The following is a 17,058-nucleotide window of genomic DNA, read 5'->3' on the forward strand; positions in this document are numbered from 1 at the left end:
GCGGGGCTGGAGGGGGGCTGAGCTCTGACCCCCCTGGGGTGGGGAATGGGCTTCCCACCCTCGCCGTGCCACCGCGCAGGTCCGGCGGTGGCAGCACCCCTGGCAGCGGGGAGGCGGGAAGAGGGAAAAGAGTTTGCAGCCCCTCGGTCATGCCATCGGTGCCATGGCCCGCGGCACACTTGGCGCTCAGCCGTGGGCAGGATCGGCCCCCTTTCCATCATAGAGACAGCTCCGAGCTGCTGCCTGAACCCGGGGCTGGGCCGTGCACCCACTCCCGGAGCAGGACAGAAGCTTTTCCTTCACAGAGCGCAGCAGCCAAGCTCACCCTGCATCCCAAGCAGCACCTTCATCCCTCCACCTTTTAATTAAAACACTTGACGAACTATGTAATGAGAGCGTGGCATCCCTGTGGGCTCTCCAGCAAGCTGCCTGTGCTGAAGGCGAGGTCCCAGCATGGGGGACATGCATCATCCTCCCGTCCCCTCCCCAGTGCCTGCCCTCTTTCTGCACCTCGGCTGCATCCCGCAGCTCACACGGGAGGACCAGGGCACTCACCAGGCCAGGAGCTTGCTGCTCTAAATTGATAATTGCCAGGTTTTAATTACTCGGCGGCCAAATGACCTTTTGCATCTGCCAGCGAGGCCATGAAACGTCTCCCTGAGTGGGAGCAGACGTGCAGTGGGGGACAGGAGGGGGCTGCCATGGCCGTCGCCTTTGCCCAGACCCGCGGGTGGTGGGGAAAAAGGCCAGGGGACGGCACGCTGGAGGCTGAGCATGGGGACCCCCGGACCTTGCACGTCCCCAGTGCTCCCCTCCTGTTTCAGGCAGGACACCGAGGAGCAAAGAGCCGGATTCAGAGCCTGTTGTGCAGCGTAGGGAAAGGCGAGTGCGGCTGGAGATGCCTGGGTGAAAAAAGACCAAGGTGTCCTGGGGCGGGGGCCCTTCCCCAGCCCCGAGGTGAGCCGGGTACCTCCAGGGATGGAGCATCCCTGGGGCAGAACCAGTCCCCAGGGCCCCGGCACGGTGCAGCATCCCCGGGGCAGAGCCAGCACGCTGGGCTCCAGCCCGGCGCAGGGTGCAGCGGGCCGCCTTGCACATGTAGGGTCCCTGCTGCCACTTTGCTCTCCTGAGCTGTCCCCGGAGCAGCCTCATCCCTCCTCTTTCCCTTTTCTTCTAGAAATAAAACCAGCCTTTAATAAGGCAAATCCCCAGCTGCCGCCTGCAGCTCCCCGCAGCCACAGCCCTGTGCCCCAAACCGGGCACAGCCCCTGCCTGCCCTGTGCTGCCTGCACCTCGCTCCACGTGCTCCTGCCCGCTGCCAGCCTTCGCCTCTCCCTCCCGCCGAAAGGAGCCCTTCTCCTGGCGATAATTACTGAAAAGTTCAGCGCTGAGAGAGACGGGGGGAGGGATGTATTAAAATGCATGTGCACAGCTTGGGCCTTGCAGCAGATGTTGGCATAATTAGAGAGGAAAAAATTATGAAATTAATTTGTGGTTCAATGTAAATTTTGGCATTGGGGGGAAAGCGCGGTCCCGCTCGCCTCCTGTGCACTGCCGCCGGTGCACGTTCCCTTGCTCGTGCACCAGCACCCACCGGCTGCTGCCGGGACCGTGCCGCGCAGGGCCCAGGGGAGCACCGAGCCCGGCGAGGGGGACAAGGTGATGGGTGATGCCTGGCCTTAGAGGTGCGGGTGTTTGCCAGCACTGCCTCTGGGCTCCATCGCATCAGGGGCTTGGAGAGGTGAGCCACCAGCCCAGGGAGATGGGCTACCAGCCCAGGGAGGTTGGTCACCAGCCCAGGGAGACGGGCTACCAGTGCCTGTAAATGAGGGTGCAAAAAGAGGAGATTTGGGGAGAAAAGGTAAAAAGCAGAGTCCAGCGATGGCCATGGTTGGTATTTCTGTTGGCTCCCACAAATATGCATTCGCTAATATGCTTGGTGGCACGATCAGCTCGGGGGACCCTTCCCCTTATTGAGGACAGGGCTGAGCCGTGCGAGGACCGTCCCCATACACGTGCTGGTGGCATTCCCAGGGCCGCGCTAGAGCAGGGCATCAGGAGCAGCCAGACAAAGCTTCGCTTTCTTCCTTCGGCTTTTCACATCTCCTCTTCCTTTGGGAGCCAGAGGGGAATTAATATCCGCCGCCTCCCCCCGTCCACCCCCGGCCCCCGGGGAAGAGGCGCGCGGGCTCAGGTTAATGCGCCCATTGATCGGCAGCATCCTCCGGTTACGGTTGCTCTGTGCCGCTATGTACCATTGCCTATTTTACCGTTCCCGGTGAGTGATGGATGGCCTGTCTCGGGGCAGGCACGACACCACCACCTGGGAAATCAGGGTCAGCCCCGGGGGCCGCGGCTGTGCTCGGCTGGGCGGCGCGGGGAGGCGGAGGGCTCTGCACTAGACCTTGCATCCCCACCGCTTGCAGTCCGCATTTATTTGCAGAAGTTGGGAGGGGTCCCCAAATTTGCGCTTCTGAAGGAGAGGAGGAGCTGTAGGAGGCTGCTCCCAAAGGTGAGAACGAGTTGGCCCTGGGGCTCGGGGAAGCTGTTGCCCAACCAAGAACCCCCAAAAGCTCAGTGCATCCCCAAAGCATGGCCCCAGGCTGGAGGGGAGAGCAAGAGCAAGCCACAGCCCCCAGCTTGGCCCCGTGCACCACTGAGGAGCCCGGTGCTTGCACCCCCCTGCCCTCCCCAGCTCCGTGGTGCTGACTTCCCTGGGCAGCCTAGAGCACCGGGATGCCGGGGAGGGGTGCGGGTAGCCCCCATGGGCGCCAGGCCCTGGCCACCCTGTCCCTTCCCTCCTCTTCCTCAGCTGCTTCGCCCTGCAGCCTGGGAGTCATTCCCACATCCCAATTAATCAGTGGAATGAGGGGAGATGCATCCTTATGACTTAACTGAGCAACGCTGTTGGTGTTGACAGGCTGGGCATGGCAGGGATGAGCGAAGGCGGGGGGTCCATGGCCCCTGCACTCGGAGTGCTGGGCAGCATGGGCATGCTCCGGGCATCACTGATGGGGAGAAGCGAGGTGGGGAGAGCCCGTCAGCGACCCCCCGCATCCCCTTGGCCTCCTCGCGCAGCGCTGAGCTGAGCGGGCACGACAGCCGGGCACGGGCACCACGGGCACAGGCTCGTCCTGGTGCCCGCACGCTCCTGGTGTGACTCCATCTGGCCCCATCTGCTCCCACCCGGGCTCGGCGGGACCAAATGTGGGTCGCGGCGAGCACGGGTGACACACCGCGGTGCGGCCGGGGAGCAGCTGATCCCCCCGGGCTGCGCAGGGATGCGCCGCCGGCTGGGATTACCCAGCTGCTGCCAAGCTGGCACAGAGACCGTCTCCTCCGAAAGGTTCCCTTCCAGGGGATTACGGATAATGCATCTGGAGCAGCACTCGCTCATCCAGGTTTGTGATTTATCTGAAAATCAAATTCCAGTAATCTCGCCTGCCATCTGGGCCCTGCGGACACACGGCTGGCCCCGGCCCTGGGCGGGAGGCATCCGGGAGGGTCGGGGTGTGGGGCTCCATGTCCCTCCCCGAGCATCGTCCCCAGGCTGCTGTGGGGAGGGCAGAGCCAGCTGCGGGGTCCCTTGGGGTGGCATGGGGCACCCTGGGGAGAAGATGCCCCAGGGAGCCTTTTTGGGGCGGTGAGGGGTGCAGATGTGCCAGGATGAGGGCAGGACCCGGAGAGCTCAGCCCCTTGCAGGGATGCTCCGATGTCCCTGTGTCCCCACACATCTGTGGATGCCAGGATGAGGGCAGGACCTGGAGAGCTCAGTCCCTTGCAGACGTGTGGGCAGGAGGTGGGGACCCCAGGGCTCTCCAGGGGACATGCTGGAAGCAGGGATGTCCCAGGCCCCAGCGGGGAAGGCAGAAGAAGGCAGGATCCGTCCTTTCCCCGGCAGGGAGGCTGCAGGCTGCAGAGCAGCCCAGGGGGCCGGGGCCCGGTGCTCCCCTCCCCGCCCCTCATTCCCAGCTCATTAAGGCTCTCCCATTATTCTGACATTTGTGCGCGTCACGTACCGGGAAGAAGTAATTTACTTAGAAGAAATTAAAAGTTCATTTTAATTGAGCGCACACTGCAGTATGCAAATGCAGGGCGCATTATGTACACTGATGCAGAGACAAAGGCTGTAATCAGCTGTTAACCCCCTGCAAGCCGGCCCCACGCACCGCGGCAGCACCGGCACCGCTCCGGTCACGGCGGAGACCCCATACGCACATGTGGGGTGTCCCCTGGCCATGCGACTCTGCAGCCTGGCAGCATGCACGGGTGCAGGATGAATCCCTCATGCATCTCTCCATGCCGCGCCAGCTCAGATGCAGGAGCCAGATTGGGATGCCAGCGATGGAGGGGATGTCCCAAAATCGCTGTGACGTGCTGGGATGGCTCTGAGCCAGCGAGACGGGGTGCATGGTCAGGGCAGGGGCTCTCTGGGGGGTGATTCAGCCTTTTTGGGGAGCCTGGAGGAGATGAGGATGGAGGTGCACAGCCCAGATGAGATGGGGATACAGAGCCAAAGGCCAAAGCATGGCTCGGTGCATCTGCGCCACCCTCAAATCCAGAGGTAACTGGATTTGAGGGTGGTCACAAGTGCGACGAGCCCACGATATTTGCTGCGTCCTGTTGCCCAGGAGTTCCTCAGCTGGGTTTGGGTTTTTTTTAGGCTTTTCTCCTTTTTTTTAATTTTTTTTTTTACTACCTGTCAGACCTGAGATTTTTTAATGGCAGTGCAAATGGAACCGGTTCACAGATGCGAGATGACAGCCCGCTGCAGGAGACAGACAAATTACCTCCAACCTCGGCTCAAGACGCCCACAGACTCCCAAACAAAGGAAGAGGGCGGTGGGGGGCGTAGCGAGTCGTCGGTGCTCGGCGAGGCTGCCCTCCCCAGTCTGTGGGTGCTCTGTGGGTGCCTCATGTCTGCGGGCACCCCATGCACACCGATGCCACAAGCCACCCCGTTGCAAAAGGCTGTTGGGGATGGCACACATGAGCAGCCGACATCATATTATGGGTGATGCTAAAAAGTAAGGGGGGTGTGGGGACAGAGGGGTCCCCTTGGAGGGGACACACTGAGGGTGACAGGGTGTACTTTGCATGGACGCAGGAGGGGCGACGCTGTTGGGCATCTCTGCCTGGGCTGTGCCGGGCACCGCACCGGCTTTGCCAAGGATGGCAGGAACAGGCTCAGGGTGGGACCTTGGCACCCTGGGGGGGATGACGATGGCACTTTTCACCCCAGGGCCACACAGGGAGGAGGGCTGGGGTGCACCTTGGAGCTTGCACCTCCGCCCCAGTGCCCTTCGCCTGCCTTGTGCTCCCAGGAGCTGCAGCCCCAGTGCCCCCAGTTGGCTCCCAGTAGCAAAGGCAGCCAGGGTGGTCCGGATGGTCGCGGCACTGCAGGGAGGATTTAATTGCTGCCGCGTAACCTTTGCGTCCTGTCCCACGTGCCGGCCGGGCGCCCGGCTCTGCAGCTCCAGATGGCATCCGGGAAAGAGTTAAGTCCGCTGTGATCAACAGCAAGAAGCAAGTGGTAAACAATTTTTCTCTCCCTCTGCTAAATTAATATGCAAATTCCCCCCCCCTGCCCCCCGCTCTTGCTTCGAAATTAGCGAGGTAGAATGCTTGGGCTAATTATGCATTCAAACGAGCAGGCTTCGTTAATGTGGCACTAAGAGGAGCCTGAAAATGATTGTGAGACGATGAAATTGAAATTGGAGCACGGCACTTCTAATGCATCTGGAGTCACTCTTGCGTGCCCCGGCAGATGTAACCTGGCAGTGACCGGCAGCCCCCGCCGCCCTGCCTGCGCTCGGGCACCCATGCCTGCAGCACCCACAGCACCCGCAGCACCCCACAGCATCCTCCTCCCGCTTCTCCCCTCCTGCTCCAAAAGCAACGGGGTTACAAGATTTCCCAGCCCAGGGATGGGGGGGTGGGATGGCCCCGCACTGCGGAGCCGAGCCCTGTGCACCCAGAGCTCCCAGCTTGGGGTGGGGACGGGGCAGCCGCCCCGGAGCATCCCTGGGACACGGGGAAGCGGGGTCGGACTCAGGACTGATGGTGCCCTAGGAGAGCAGAGCAGCTCCCAGCGCAGCCCTCGGTGGGTCCGTGCCGGTCCCGCTGGGTGATGCTGCCATCAGCCTCCCATGCTCCCGCGGTCCAGAGCGTGGCTGGGAGAACAAATCCTGGCCCCTGAGGCAGCCGGCAGGGCCTGAGCTTGTTTGGTAAAGCGCCATGTGTACTGGTGTTTGGATGGATAAGCCTCCGGATGGATAAACCTCCTCCTTCACCTGGACACGCTCCTGGGGATGCTGAAACCCGAGGGCTGCAGGGGAGCCGCAGGGGGGTTCCCGTCCCCATTGCTGCATCTCAGCGGGATCGGTGCCCGGCAGTCGTTGGCGCATCCCAGCAAGGACCAGACTGGTGGCACATCCACATCCATCACATCGCGTGGCCCATGGCATGGACAGGCACGAGCCCCCGCCCCAGGACCGCCCCACCACAGGGCTGGGTGGCACGGTGGCATCTGGGGCCAGGCTGGGGGCTGCTCCGTCCCGTGTGGCCTCGTCGCCCGAGGAAGGCGGCACCCACGGGGCTGAGGATCTGCAGAGGCAAAAGTGGGAGAAAAGGCTGAGGGTGACAAGACAAATAGGGAGATGTTTTATGCTGGGAATGAACTGCTGGGGATGAGCGACCATGGGCTGCGACGGACACACGGGATGAGGAGGGATTCATGAGGAAACCGGCTGGGGATGTCACCAGCCCCAATCTCCGCTGGGCTAACTGCTCACTGCTGTCCGCTCAGGTGTGGGTTCAGCCACGCAAGGGCTAAGCCTGGTTTCTCATAAGACCTGGCAGCACCGCGGCCGCAGCCAGCTCTGCAGCCCTGACCCGGCGGCTGCAGCGGGACCACCCGAACCGACCCCTGCCACCAGGCAACAGAGATGGATGTTAGTGTTAAATATTCATCAGAGGCGTGGATTTTACTGGAACCATCCATTAAGAGGTAATGCACAAACTGCAGCGTGCTCCCAGTAGCCGGGGCACACTGTGGCGGGCAGCCGGGCAGAAGGCAGCGGGGAAGGAAGACGGATGCTCCGGAGGAGGCTGCAGAGCCATAAGCCAGATGCGCTGTTAGTAATCAATGAGCATGTACAGACTTTAGGCGCTCAACCGCCAGGAATAAATAGAAGAAATAAATAGACAAGGAGATGAATAGCCCCCCAGAAAAGAGGGGAAGGAATGGGGGCGCAGCAGGGATGCAGACCCTCCAGGGAGGGGGGAGGAGACAGTCCCTTGGAGCAGGGTGGGATGCAATGGCACGGTTTGGTCCAGAGGGATGCTGAGCACCCTGGAGTGATGTCGGACTTCCCAGAAGGATGCTGAGCACCCTGGAGGGATGTTGAGCATCCCAGAGGGATGCTGAGCACCCTGGAGCAATGTCAGACATCCCAGAGGGATGCCGAGCGCTCCTGAGGACACACCTTCGCAGAGGAGGCCGTCAGGCTCAGCGCAAGCAGCCTCCCCCTCGTGTGCCCGGGCAAGGCTGGGGTGAGGGCAGCCCACGGGCACTGGGACCCGCCACGGCCGGCTCCGCTCCACAGCGTGCCCCAGGGTCGGAGCTGGCATGCGGAGGGGGTTGTTTTCCCCCTCTCTCCGGTAATTTTTCCCTCTGACTATGATGCATAGCGGTGCTAATTCGGCACGTTGCCATTAATTCCAGCACAGCTGCCGCTCTCTCCCTCAAGGCATTTCGCTAATACTCAGCTTCAGAGCCTCTCAGCAAATTAACATCATTTGTTCTGCAGAACATGTTTTATTTCTACACTACATGCATAGCTTATTACTCCGCCAGAAACTCGGGGTGTGCGGGGAGGCAGCGCCGGCGGGTACAGCCCTCCAGAGCAAGCCCTGCTCCCTGCCTCGCCGTGCCTGTCCCCGGGCGGGCGCAGGGACAGCGCGGCACAGTCCCCTGTGCCACCTTGTGCTGCTGTGCCTGACCCGAGCTGGAGCTGCAGGTATTTTCTGCCAGCAGCGGGATGCGCTGGTGCTGTCGGTGCAGCCCGCGCTGGTGATGTGAGGTGGGATGGCGGCAGCGTGCTGGATCAGTCACTGGCTGACATCATCTGCGTCCCCCCGGCCTGACACCGCACCTCGGTGCAGAGGGATGATCCCATGTTTATGGACACATATGGGGCCATGGTGACAAGGGGTCCCGGGGGACCAGAATGGGAGGGTTGCGCGCTCAGCACCTGGAGCAGGGAGGCCCAGAGCTGCCTGTGGCGGAGACATGTCCCCCCGTCCCCAGCCCACACAGCAAACCTGCGCGCCAGCACCCTCCCGCTGCCCCCCGCAGCCACCCCGTGCCCACCCTCCCCTCCTTGGGTTATTGCTCTGGCTGATTAACGACTCTGGAGTTTTCGTTAGTGATCTCTGGGCGAGGGGGAGGAAGGGGCAGGCGTGTCGGGCCCCCGGGGGCTCGCTGTGGGCAAAGGGACCCCGACCCCCAGCACCCTGGCCGCAGGGCCAGGCTGGGGCTTACAGGGCGTGACATCGAAGGGCACCGGGACCCCCCGCGCTGGCAGTGCCAGCGGGATGGCTCAGATCCTCTGGCAGCAGCGCTGGGCTGGAGCAAAGCATCTCCCACGTGGCCCTTGGTGCTGAGCCCCGTGGGAGATGCAGGGGCAGCTGGCGGTGGGCGCAAGCTGGGCAGGGTGTCACGAGCCGGGCAGGGTGTCCTGCCTGTCACCCAACAAACCACAGCCCCTGCCGGCGATAATTTCAGGTCTTTTGCTTTGATTAAGGTTATTTAAGCTTTTTAGCAAAACATAAAACCTGATTGTTTGCATAAACAACCTAATTGGATTATAGTGCACAGCATCGCTAATGCTGCGGGCTGGCTGGGAGCCGGCGGCGGCACCGGGGTCATGGCAGCAGACAGGGCCTCCGGCTCTGCCGTCCCCAGGGCTGTTTTGGCAGGGGGTGGGTGAGACGCCTCCGTGCCCCATGCTGGGGTGTGCTCCCACCCGCCACCCCTCCCAGCCACGGACGGGTGGGTGATGGCCACGCAGGGACACCGGTGTCCCCAGCACGTGGCCCTCGCTGTGCCCTTGGTGATACCTCGCCTGCAAGGCGAGAGGGGATGAAGCCCCCGCTCCGGCACCGCCTGCGGGAGGAGGAAGAGGAGCGGCATGAAGGTGCGGAGCAGGAAGCAGGGGGGGCCGGGAGCCCCAGGCGGGCGGCTTTGCAGGAATGCTGCCTGCACAGCGTTTCCATGGCTGGGAGCTGCAGAAGGCTTTCATGGCAAAAGGCAGAGAGGCTCCATGAATATTTCATTAGGAAAGCAATGTGGTGTGCTGCAGAGAACATCTGGCTGGAGTCCCTGGAGACCCCCGCCTTGTGCAGGAAGCAGGAACTGTGAAATATGGAGGAAAATGAGGGAGAGGGGGAGACGGGGAGCATCCCGCAGCACGGGGAGCGTTCCTGGCCCCCCGGCCCCGCGATGGGCAGCACAGGGCAGGCGCGGGGCTTCGTCCTCCCGTGAATGGCGGCCCTGGGAGGTTTGCATGAGGCAGCAGGGCTGCGGCGGTGCCATCCAGCTGCTGGAGGGACCTTTTCTGATCCGTCTCCATGGGACGTCTTGGGGACCCAGCTGCACCACGGTCTGTCCCTCGCAAGCAGGGTGCTGCATTTAACCCCCATATCTGATGGAGGAATGAGCAGAGCTGCTCCTCCAGCTTGGAGTTGCAATGTATGGGCCGGCTGTGGGGTGGCCAGGAGCAGACCAGCCCAGCCAGCGATGCTTGAGCATGGGATGGGATGGGATGGGATGGGATGGGATAGGACAGCTCCTTTTTCCTCGCTTTACATCCCTCCCGGGAAGATGCTGATGCCCTCAAATCTGGATGCTGTGGCGTCCCCAGGGATGAGCTCCTGCCCTGGCTCTTGCAGGTGATGGGTGAAGGGGTCCAAGGACCCTGAGAGAGGTTTGTCCTGGTGGTGTTGGTGCAGAGCGGACATCCATGGGCACAGGGGTGCTGCTGGGCACAGCCCGGGTCCTTCAAGAGTGCAGAGCAGCAGGCAGGAGTCGGGGTGGTGCCGAGGCTTGGCATTGCCTACATCTGTTTCCCTTCGGTGCTGGCTCCTTCCGCCGGTGCTGGCCAGGTTTGGCACTTGGAGGCCTGGCCGGAGCCCTTTGCCTTCGCATGGGTGCTGGTGGAGCTGCGAAGCCACGGCACTCCCGGCACACCGGTGTCCGCTGCTGGCTCCACTGTTGCTCCTGCACGGGGCAGGCAGCACGCTCACCGACCCGGACCAGCATGCAGCAGCGTCGGTGCTGCCAGACAGAGGCTCTGCCCTGCACCCCTCAGCCCCATCCCCCAGGCTCCCAACACCCGCCTGCACCCCCAACCCTAAGTGACACCCACCCGCAGCCCCAGCCCCTGCAGCCAGCACCCTGTGGCCATGACCATGACCTTCCGAGCACCTCTCCCCGGTGCCCTTCAATCCTCCCCTTCCCTCCTCTTCCTCCCCAGCATGGCGGTGCGTGCGGAGGGCTCTCTGCCCACCCTCCTTTTCTGCCTTCTCGCCTGGCCACCCTGATCCCTCGTTCTCAGGCTCGGCTCCGTGGTAGCCCCAGTCTGGGAGCAGGGGACGGTTCCCGCGTGCCAGCCTTGCCGGCAGCAGGACTTTGGCTCACACCCTCCCTGTCGCCCTGCGCAGCTCCCAGCACTGCCGCTGCCGGCAGACAAAGCCCAACCAGACAAAGCCGCAGCCTCCCTCGCCTGGCCCCCGCGTGCGCGGCCAGGGGACGGCAAATCCCCTTTTGCAGCCACTGGCCAAGCCTGGCTGGCACCCGGAGCCCTCGCTTGCCCGTGCCAGGCACCGGCTGCGGGCAGTGAAGGGCTGGCAGTGCCGCGGGGCAGGCCGCGGGCAGGAGAGCGGCAGGACGGCCAGGGAGGCCGTGGGCAGCCTGCACGGGGCTGAGCTGGCTGGGGTGCGCAGCCCCGGCAGCAGACACATGCATACACAACCTTTAAAACGAAGGCAAATACCTCTCTCCTCTCCGGCTCCACCGTCTGCTACTCGTCCTGCCTTGGCCATGCCGTGCTTCTGCCGCGCTGCCCGTCCTTCATGTGTCCCACGCCGGGATGGGCTGCCAGACCCTCCTCTCTGCCGCCGGCGGGTTTTGGCCCCGCACAGCCTGCTGGCGTTTTGGCAGCAGCAGCCTCGCCGCTCCAGCGATGGCATGTGTCCATTATTTTTTTTTCCTCTCTCCCTTTCACAATCCGTCCTCCCCAGCCTTCTCCGCCGGTGCCTCCGGAGCCGCCTGCGGTGCCAGCTCGCAGGGAAATTGGCAGCGAGCGCGGCGCAGGGATCCTCCCGCAGCTGACGGAGCCCCGCCAGGCGCAGGCAGCCCTTCTGCCAGCCACCAGCCTTGGCACGGGGGGCCGGGGGGCCGCGGGGGGCTGCCGACGCTTGGCAGCCCTTCCCCAGCATCGTGCGCCCCAGCCGCCGCCGCGGCTCTGCTGCCAAAAGCCAAACGGGGGGGAGGAAAAAGGAAAAACAGCAGCGAGAGGAGCTGGCTTCGCCGTGCCCGGTGGTGGGGGACCCGCTGGGTGCCCTTCCCTTCACTGCAGCCGGCTAGGTGACGTCCTCGTCCCTCGGCGGAGGGCACAGGAGCCTGGCCGTGATGCCAGCGTTGTGTGGGGAGGCTCAGCCCCATCTGTCCCCACTCATGCCCCATCCCGGCCACGAGAGCCCATCCTGAGGATGGCAAGCGCCAACACAGCCTGGCTCGGCGATGCTGCATGGCGAGCACGGCTCCCGCAGACACACCTCTTACCCAGCATCCGTCTGCCGCGTAGGGGGGCCCGGGAAATTGGGAAGGGGAGAGCGGAGGAGGGACTTCTGGTGATGGGTGGGTGGTTTTGGGGTGCCCTCCAGCCACATGCTGCTCTGCACAGCCACCTTGGCCTCGTGCAACACGGCATCCCCACCCTGTGCCGAAATCCTGGCCCCGGCAGTGCAGTTGTGCCATGGCTCTGTCCTGGCCAGCCATCGGCATTGCAGCCATCCTGACTCTCTGGCTTTTCTTCCCCACATTCCTGGTCCCGGTGTCTTTTTGAAGCGAGAAGCGGGAGCATGGCTTGAGCATCCACTGTAGCCCAGGTGCAGCCGGTGCCGATGACCCAGGAGGGTCCCTGAGGCCAAGGGACACCGGTGGGGACAGCTGGGCAGGAGGCAGGGGATGGGCTGCCAGCCCAGAGCCAGCCCAGTGCCCTGCTCAGCTTCACCCAAAATAAGTTATTTACCGAGAACCACAGTTACTGGGAGCTGCAGGGGTGCCGGGGCTGCCCTGCTGCCCTTTCCCCAGCCCCACGGCACAGCCCAGCAGGACAGAGCACCGGGAGCGCTGGCCGAGGCGCCAGCATGCAGAGACACCCCTGCCATCGCCGTTTAACAGGTTTACCCCCTAATCAGGGCTGTGTTTAATGGGGTTGGCAGGAGACACCAGGAGCCTTCTACGGGGCAGGATGGGGCCGTGCATGAGTCCCACCGGCCCCAGCCTGGACTCCTGCCATGCGGCACCTGGTGTCCCCATGCGGTGGCACGTCCTAGCCCGAGAGCCACCGGCTGGGGATGCAGCAGCTCCCGGGATGGTGGTGAGGGTCCATGCCATAGGAAGATCCCCAGGAGCCGTCCCGGCGTGCCCCTCTGCCCGTGCCCCCGTCCCCCGGCCTGCCCGTGTCACACGTGCGCCTGCCATTTCCTCAAATAAGCAGCTAATCTCCATCAATCATAATTTCGCACAATTATCATAATAGGGCCATTTTGCACTTATCCTTGCCACGTGACGCGGGAGGCACTTATGGTTCCACTTCACGCCGAGCGTCTCCGAGCTGCTCCCGTCCCCGGGGAGTCCCGACGGCAATCGCATCCCCTGCAAGCCCCTGGGGACAGACCCGTCCCCTGCCACCCCGGCACGGGTGGTGGCTCCGGCAGCGGATGCTCATGCCGGTCAGGATGCAGGCACGGGGGGACGGCAGCAGGACCCTGTCCCCTGGCTCGTGCCCTCCCACCGCAGCAGCAACACAGGGGTTAAACCCCAAAACAGGGACAGTTAATCTGGTTTCTCCCACCATATGGCCCTGCCAGTCGCACCGCCTGCACCACGGCAGCCTCCCGGTTGTGCCGATGCCATGCGGCGTGTGGCGGGGAGCACGGCCGGCAGCCCCGGCTCTGACCCTCTGCCGGCTGGCGGGGAGCAGATTAGGGGGGCCAGGAAGCGATGAGGCACAGGGGCTGCGGGTGGGAGATTAGGCACTGGCAGATGGACCGAGATCAAATGTTTTGCTCCACCTTGTTTACTACTCCCTCCTTGGCGGCAGTCGGGGACCCCGGCACGGGCTCTGGCTCTGTCCCCCTTTGCGGTGGGGCAGGATGGGGCTGGGGACACGGTGCCCACCGCCTTGGGGTGTCCCAGTGAGGACGGACAGGCTCCCCCCTTGCTGTGCTCCGTCCTCACCCCAGGCAGCACCGTGGCGGCAGCCCCCAGTGACCCCGTCCCACCCCACCATGGAGCACCGAGCCGGAGCTGCCAGCAGCCGTGGTGCTTGCCGGGAGCATTAAGCGCCCCATAACCCAGCAGTGTTTGCAGTGTTTACACCACCGTAGTAATTACTTTCCTTTTTTTTTTTTTTTTTTAATAAATACGGATGTTGCCACAAGTGAACTCTAATGTAATAAAAGCTTTCTGCTGGATCCATAATTAATCAGCAAGCTGTGTACGGCGGGGGGGAGCAAGCGGAAAACCCTCCCGCTGGCGTGGGCTGCGGGGCTCACACCCGGCCGGGAGGGAGGCGAGGAGCCGCGGTGGCAGCCTGGGGACATCCCAGTGCCCTGGGGACCATTGCAGCAGCCCCGCGAGCCCAATTTAGGGTTTAGATGGTCCGTGGGTGGACAGGGCTGTGGTGCACCCGTGTCTCAGCTTTTGTGGTGCCCGGCTGCTCCACGGCAGCCCCAGGCACTGGGTGCTTTGCTCCCAGCTGTGATGGCACATCTGGACTGACCCCTTCCCCGATGCAGCGTCCCTGCCACCCCGATATGGAGAACGAGGCTGGGCACCACGTGTCCCTACCTGTGCAGCCAAACGCTGGCGCAGCGCAAGCCGGCACTGCCACTGCCGAATAAACCATAACCCGCTCCCCCAGCACTGGCAATGGCCGGGGCTGGCTTGGCACTGCCGGCGAGCAGCTCCCAGCCTCCCGGCCCCAGGGAGCAGCGTGTGGCCCCGGCAGCCGCCGGGATGGATGGCAGTGGCCGGGTGCTGCTCACGGCCAGGGCTGAGCATCATCTCCGGGGACGTGGCCGGCTCCAGATGGCCAGTGGGCACCAGGTGCCGGGGGACGGAGCGGCAGAGGGTGGCTCGGGGTGGACATCTGCTGTGCACGCAGCCAGCTGGCCCGGCAGCCCGCTGTGGTCGGGGGGAGCACGGCCCCGTCACCCCCCCGGGGTGGGGGTCCCTGCACAAGCTGGAGGGGTCACGCAGCCGCAGAGGAGCATCCTGCCTGGCGCACGTATCGGTGGCTGTCACAGCCCTGTCCCCACACCGCGCACCCTGTCCCTGCCAGCCCTGGGCACCCCCTGGACCGCCACAGAGACCACCCTGCGGGCACGCACCCCTGCTCCCCCCGGGGGGGTTAATCCCTGCAGCCTGCGGGGAGCCGGGGAGGCCGGTGACAGATGGCAAGTGCAAAAAGGAGAATGAAAGCCGCGGCGGAAGGGCCAAGGCAGGCGGCGGCAGGAGCCAGGCACATCTGCAGGGCAACGCATGGGCACGGGGCGTGATGAATGCTCCGGAGGGGAGATGGGTGCCCACCAGCGCTGGGGGCCAGCCTGGAGCTGCTGGGTGTGAGGGGTCCCTCCTGCAGCGGTTCCGCACAGGGGAGCCGTGCAACGGGAAGGCATGCAACGGGGAGGGAGCCGTGCAGTGGGGAGCTGTGCAACAGCTGTGCAATGGGGAGGGAGCCATGCAACAGCCATGCATTGGGGAGGTGTGCAATGGGGAGGTGTGCAACAGATGTGCAATGGGGAGGGAGCTGTGCAACAGCCGTGCACTGGGGAGGTGTGCACTGGGGAGGTGTGCAACGGGGAGCCATGCAACAGCTGTGCAATGGGGAGCCATGCAACAGCCATGCATTGGGGAGGTGTGCAATGGGGAGCCGTGCAAGAGCTGTGCAATGGGGAGCTGTGCAATGGGGAGCTGTGCAAGAGCTGTGCAATGGGGAGGGAGGGGTGCAACAGCCGTGCAATGGGGAGGTGTGCAATGGCGAGGCATGCAACAGATGTGCAATGGGGAGCCATGCAATGGGGGTCTGTGCAACAGTCGTGCAATGGGGAGGTGTGCAATGGGAAGCCATGCAGTGGGGAGGCGTGAAATGGAGAGCTGTGCATTGGGAAGGTGCGCAATGGGAGGGAGCCGTGCAATAGGGATCTGTGCCATGTGGAGGTGTGCAGGGCTGGTGGGCGCCCACCCCACCGTGGCCGGGCTCTGCCCAAGGCTGGGCTCTGCCCAAGGCTAGGCTCCTGTCCCTGCTTCCGCTCCCAGCCCCGCTGCGCCTCGCTGGGCTGCCGGCCGCCGGCCCCGGGTGGAAACACACCTGAGGGAGGTGGGTGGGGGTCACCCCGGCCGCCCCGCTTCACGCACTGCCGCGCACAGCCGGAAAAACAAGGCTCCAGCGGAGGAGCGGGCGGCGGGGCCTGGGAGGGGACGGCGCCAGGACACGTGCCGCCGGAGAAGGGCCGGCGCATGGCGGCTTGAATGGCACAAGGACCGTGTGCCTCTGTGCAAGGTGCTGCCCCGCTGCCCGCGCCGCGGCTGGACTGGGTGCTGAGGCCGGCAGGGCCGTGCGGGGAGTCCTGCCCCATCCCGCCACGGCTGCACCCCTGTGCCCATCACCCGTGGGTGCTCCTGGCAGCGTGCCAGGCTATGCCGGAGAGCTGCCGGGAGAGGGCCCAGCTGACCCTGCACCCCGGGTGCATCCCACACATCCCCCATTGCTGCAGCAGCGAATGCAAATCTGCATTCCGGCTAAAAATAATAAGCCAGGCTGGGCTTCCGCTCGGCGCCGTGGCGGGGGTCGGTGGCTGTCCCGTGCCGCGGCCCCTTCCCATCTGCCGCCGAGCACCGGCCTGAGCCTGGCGTGGGGCTCCGCTCCAGCCCGGCCGGGGGTGCTGGATCCGGCCCCGGGGCCGCGGTGGGAGGGGACCAGGGTGCTGCTGCGGCCGGGGAGCTCCGGCTCAGCCGCCGTGTGCCGCCACGGCGACCTCTGTGTGTCCAGGGGATGTCCGTGCGTCCATGGAACCTCTGTGTGTCCAGGGGATGTCTGTGTGTCCCTGGGATGTCTGTGTGTCCATGGAACGTCTGTGTGTCCAGGGGATGTCCATGCGTCCATGGAACCTCTGTGTGTCCAGGGGATGTCTGTGTGTCCAGGGGATGTCTGTGCGTCCATGGAACCTCTGTGTGTCCAGGGGATGTCTGTGTGTCCAGGGGATGTCTGTGCGTCCATGGAACGTCTGTGTGACCCATGGGATGTCTGTGCGTCCCTGGGATGTCTGTGTGTCCCTGGGATGTCCGTGCATCCATGGGATGTCTGTGTGTCCCTGGGATGTTTGCGCGTCCATGGGATGTCTGTGTGTCCCTGGGGATGTCTGTGTGTCCATCGGATGTCTGTGCGTCCATGGGATGTTTGTGTGTCCATCAGATGTCTGTGTGTCCACGGGATGTCTGTACAGGCCCCATGGGTCCAGGCTCTGTGCAGGGGCCCAGGCCATTCCTCAGCGCTGCTGAAATCCTGCTGATTGGGCACGCAGGCCCCGGCACCCCTCGGGCAGGGCTGCAGCTCCATGACGTCACGGACACCCGCCGTGACATCAGAGAACACCGTGGTGGTGCCGCACGGGGCTGCAGTGACATCAGAGGCACGCTGCGACGCCAGCGTGGGACGCCGACCCCGCGGCGCGACAAGCCCCGCCCCCAGTGGGCGGTTTGGG

At 64.1% G+C, this 17,058-nt stretch overlaps 1 long non-coding RNA gene across 1 annotated transcript; it reads right to left on the reverse strand.

Moving 5' to 3' along the window:
* Positions 1-4,043: 4,043 nt before the first annotated feature.
* LOC148051078 (uncharacterized) lies at positions 4,044-11,788 on the reverse strand. The gene is made up of 2 exons (XR_015700381.1): positions 11,058-11,788; positions 4,044-10,282 (listed from the first exon to the last, which is right to left on the reverse strand). It is a non-coding gene; the product is annotated as an uncharacterized LOC148051078 (long non-coding RNA).
* Between the last annotated feature and the right edge of the window lie 5,270 nt (positions 11,789-17,058).

This window comes from Nipponia nippon, unplaced genomic scaffold, assembly GCF_047370975.1.
Source record: "Nipponia nippon isolate SJK-2023a ecotype South Korea unplaced genomic scaffold, ASM4737097v1 scaffold_7, whole genome shotgun sequence".
Classification (NCBI taxonomy): Eukaryota; Metazoa; Chordata; class Aves; order Pelecaniformes; family Threskiornithidae; genus Nipponia; species Nipponia nippon.